Source organism: Varroa destructor, unplaced genomic scaffold, assembly GCF_002443255.2.
Source record: "Varroa destructor unplaced genomic scaffold, Vdes_3.0 BEIS01000001.1, whole genome shotgun sequence".
Lineage (NCBI taxonomy): Eukaryota > Metazoa > Arthropoda > Arachnida > Mesostigmata > Varroidae > Varroa > Varroa destructor.
In genome coordinates this window covers 36,057,877-36,063,014 of record NW_019211454.1, presented here as the reverse complement: position 1 = coordinate 36,063,014, position 5,138 = coordinate 36,057,877, and the positions used below count along the sequence as shown (strand labels likewise).

At 41.4% G+C, this 5,138-nt stretch overlaps 1 long non-coding RNA gene across 1 annotated transcript in view; it reads left to right on the top strand.

Moving 5' to 3' along the window:
• The first annotated feature begins 2,039 nt into the window (after positions 1–2,039).
• Positions 2,040–5,138, top strand: part of LOC111255626 (uncharacterized) — an 18,003-nt gene continuing 14,904 nt past the window's right edge. Inside the window, exon 1 of the long non-coding RNA XR_015329033.1 lies at positions 2,040–3,040. This is a non-coding gene — a long non-coding RNA (uncharacterized LOC111255626). The remainder of the gene's footprint in view (positions 3,041–5,138) is intronic.

Below are 5,138 nucleotides of genomic sequence, written 5' to 3'. Positions count from 1 at the left end.
TATATCACAGCGACTGTACCATGCGGCATGTCGCACATCGTCCCGAAGCCTCACCAATCGCAAAGACAAATGCAATCTTCCGTAGCGACGCAGTCGTCAACGAAGCTAATTGTACTTGATAGCTCCTGGCATGGTCGGGATACGGGGTTCGTGACGGAATCCTTAACGGGTTCAGATTCGGACCATGCAGCGTCGCATGGCCATAGCGAATCTGACCGAAGCTTGCAGTGTCCTGACTGTGGGTACAAGACCAGATACCGTGGCCATCTCAATTGCCATATGCAGAGCCACAGTAGGAAGTCGCTATATTGTCCGTACTGTAGCTTCAAGACGAGCTGGCTGCGAAGTTTACAACGCCACGCAGAAACCTTGCACCCCGGCAGACCTCTACCGACTTACTCAAGAGTACGCTGAAATGCGTCTAGATAATGGATGCGCTTGTGCATTTTTGCGAGACAGTTCCGGTAATACCATTTACGCACGACTGGACACTGCCAAGGCAAGTCCTATTGTTTGCGGGCAGATGTTCAAATACAACTTGATAATTGTGACAGAACGCTTTGAAATGTTTCTGGCAGGCTGAAAAGTCGACCACTCGGTCGTTCAAGAAAGATAGCTTTGAAAATACGAAATATTCATTTTGATGATCCTGTCTCAAGTCAAAACTACACGTTCTGTGCAGAGTCGAAAAGAGTAGTCGAGGAAAGCGCCGGTCGTTGCCTGCGACGGCTACACTGTGACCTATATGTAAATACAACACGAAATTCGAAGCCAGCAGATGTTTACCGGCAACTGAAGTATCGTGAAGACTAGCGAACTGATTACCTATTTTCTCAAAGACTCATCGGTATTGTCTGCCATATTTCTGTATAAGCAATTGGCTATTTGTCAACCATCTTCTGTTATGGCCCTGATCAGTATGTGTGAAGCTATGTTCCCACGTTCCTTGTGTGCATTACGCGAATTGAGAAAAGAGAGTGGATTTGAGTAGCCCTGCTCTAGGGAAGCTTTCGTATGTTACCTAGTACATGTTCACCTAGTTGATACGCACGTATTATCCGGCCGTTAAATCAAAAATTCTTCGCACTAGATATTTATTCAATACGAAAATTCCGAACGGTTTGTAGGCACGTATCGCTGCCTATTTTCATTGCCCTATTTTAGACCTCTAGCTAGCTTTTAAGATCTTATTCAGTATTTAGATGTAAGATACATTCCTGCTTTGTCGTTTGTAGGAGAGTGACGGGTCGGATAGGTTGCACATTCGTGAGGTCCTAGAACCCATTTCATTTGCCCAATCAGTTTTTCTTTTAGATTAGCAAAATTTAAAGTGTCCTATCGTTTTTTTTTACGTTATCACGAAACATATACGACATATTGGTAGGTCTGCGTAACGTACGAGTTAACAGTGTGAAATATATAGGGAATTCGATTTGACTGGCTATCAATATGAACGTCGTGCGGCCAATACAAAACGGCAGTAGTTGGGTATGCTGATTTCTTAAACGAATCAATATGAGATTAAAATTAGACATGCCCCACTTGTAGACAGCTGATGTATACGTAAACACAGGACGAAGCATAAAGGCCCGAAAAAATAAGCCACACTACCGAAACGTCTACCTACCACATGCCAACAGTATCAAACTCATCATGGTCGTTAAAATAGGACTCGTCATTGGACTAAACAGACGTCCCCTTTCGACTTACAATCAATTTACGCGTTTGTGTTATTCCTGTAAAAAGTAGACAGGCTAGAGTGTCCTGTGTTCTGATTAAAGCGATACTTTAAAATGGACGTGAACCAAAACAGTTACACAGTCCAGTGGAAGAACTTGCTATGCGATCTTCAATAAATACAAAGTGCATGTTGTTATGTTTCGTTATAAGAAAATACATGTTTTTATTCTATATAATTTAGGGCAAGAGATAGAATCGCCTTAATACATTGAATGGTTTGGCTCATTTTTTACCAGCTACTTCTATGCTAATTAAGGTGCATCTTCTTAAACTACTGTATGCTAATCGCATCGGTCTAATAAAGCTTTTCTTACAGATCAATTATGTGGACGAGTGTGGGAAACACCAGTTTTCTATAGGGTCTCGTTGGAGCTGTTCTAGACAAAAGGAGCACAACTGTCGATGTTGTCACACACAAGACTTCTGATTATTTCCCAATAAAAGAGGAGTCGTTATTCATATGACGCAGACGCTGAAGGTTTTGCCTAGTTTATCTTGAACACCCCAAAGCAAATATTGGTTTAATATAGCGTGAGTAAAGTTGATAATTACTTTCGAAGCAATAGCAGGCGCAGAGAAGTCGCCGATGACGTGTGGATATATCACCTGCATGGGTAGAATGGTCGACTATGGCATTAATTTACCGCAGCTATCTATGATGATTGTCGTAGAGCCGTGTCTCCCTGCTTCCTTTATTCGTTTTGCGCAAACACCTAATCGAAATCGCCTTTATTTTACAGGCGGGGGCGTCCAAATAGAAATGCTTGACAGCAGCGAAGTGTCCTGGCTTGGAGGTTCTACCACGCTTTCTATGTTAGGCGTCCCTGGAGACGTCCGATACACGTGCACTCAATGCGATTACTCCACCGCCAGCATTCACTATCTCGAGAAGCATATGCGAAGACATATTGATCGCAACCTGCAATGCCCCTTTTGTAGCTACGTAAGCAAACAACGGGGTCATCTTAATCAGCACATCAAATGTCACACTGAAGACAAACTACAGTGTTCTTACTGCGATTTCAGGACTCATTGGAAAAGTAACCTTGTCCGACACGTCACGAAACATCATCCACATGCTCACGCCATCGTGCTTGACGGTCACGACGACAACAATATCTGCTGATTGTTATATTGTTAGCAGCATCGAAATTATTCTTCCTAAGAAAATAACCTGGGGAGATTGGCTTTAGAGCTCTTCGTTTATGGATCGCCTTCACGACCCTTTATGACATCATAGCTGACTGGTCATTCACATTGGGTTGGAGCGAGGGTGGAGAAATGGTCAAAGCGAGCTACCGTAAGTACACTAATTTTTGAACCCAGAAGCAGTTCGATATTGAAATACTCCTGGGAATGCGTTCGATCACATCCTATTTCTCATACAGCAATTTGCTAACCGTACCGATTATTCCAAAGAGTCACAGAGTGAGGAACAAAACATAATTAAGAAGACTAGTTACGTGCAAACAGTAACTTAAACAATGACAATTAAGTTTTGATTAGTAGGCGTCAGAGATCGGTGCTGAAACAAAACCGACGGCCTTGTGAATAGATGTAACTGCGCTATTATATGACGAAGTTTCAGCAAAAATAACGTGTATCGATTTACCGTAGATTTGAGCATCAAGTCATTTAAGGATATACTAATCGAATTAAAGTATGGAGACGAGAATTCTTCTAACGCGCTTAAACAACATATTGTAGAGTGTTAATATCTCCTAAGTTCGTCACACGAAAATTTTCAGTGTCCGACATGTGCAGAAATTTTTTTCTCTGCTTTTACACATGGCTGACGTTGTTTATATTTAAGCTGATTATTTGAATTTCGGTTGATAAATGTGCGAATATGGACCTTTTTAACAGTGTGTAACGGCCGAATAGATTTACGGGAGGCTTTTCTATCAGTCGAGGCCAGTGGTATCAATCTTCGTCTGAAAAATGTTATCGAAAAAAATATGTATTAGGCTCAAGTATGTGCACCCGTACGCAACCACTCAGATCAAACATTGTTTTCATAAACACTAGGCGACAGATATAGTTCATTGCGTATGCACACGAGATGTACATTAAATATATTTTAATTCTAATTTAGAAAACCGAGAAAATATGGTGCGTGTGCTTTTGGACCCCGCTTACTTTAATCTAGCACGGATATATCGGGGAACCGCTATAGAGGAAGGTCGCGCTTCAAGCTCCTCTGTAATTAGGTTTCCGAATTTTCGGTTAGTAACAGGGGCGTATTGTTCGTATCAATTCGTCGATAATCGACCGTGGCAATACTTGCTTGAAGATCGTTTGTCGTTATTTTCGCCCTGTTATTTTTACTCTAAACTTACGACCCGGCCACTGGTCAATACAGAACGAGCTGGTCTTGTCAGATTGCGTATGTGGGCAAGTTGCTGGGTACGTTTACTGAGAGGCCAAGTGGGTGTATTTTGGACGTTGCTTTTCTCAATGTCATAATGAGTGAGTGTATAGTGTTGTCATAACAACAAGAAACCTCAAATCTTATAATTTACTATTATTATCAATCTGTATATGTATATGCATTCGTTTTAAAGATACAACCTTTTTGTTAGAGGCAAACAGTGAAAAAAGAAAAGGCTATGTGTGATAACAAATGTGTTACTTTATGTTATCTCTATGTCAGTCCTCTGTCGCTTTGCCCGTTATTCACTACGAAGTAAAGCGTAGAGGTCTTCAACCTGGAAAATATGCACATGCGTGGCCCAATTACATTTTTGTGTGACTTTCGTTTTCAAAAAAACTACCGACTTCATTAATCGCTCTTTCAAAAACAATATAATAATCATTGAGCACAAGTTCGATACCGCTTCAGTGTTTAGCGATAATCTTCAATTAATCATCATCGCATACGACATGATCTGTTCTGCGAAACACATTTTCAACACCGAGAGTTACACAATATTTAATCGCAGATGGACGTCTTACGCATATTACTCACGCTCGTTCAGAGCTTACTAACTATGCTGCAATGATAGAGGGAGTACACATAAAAATGGAAGGCAAGAACATACGAATTTTAGCTTAGCATTTGTTATACTTTTTTTTCAATTAAAAAGCATTATGCCTAGCGTATGTGTGTGTTACTGGTGGTGAGGTCTGTCCATCCGACTCGATCCACATACAGCCTATTAAATGTCTACCAGACGATTTATGCACGTATCAGAAACAGAGTCAAGCTAACGCACGTCGGAACGATCCGGTCCAAGTAGGCGCCCACGCTAGACATCGCCTTTCAGAAACCGAATCGAGCCCGAAAGAAGATTGACACTAGTCTAGGACCTATTCTGTGTTGTGGTATATTCGTACAGCCTTTGTATGACCTTGTTCTTGGTTATTCGTTTGTACGTTACACTAGGCAACCCATATAT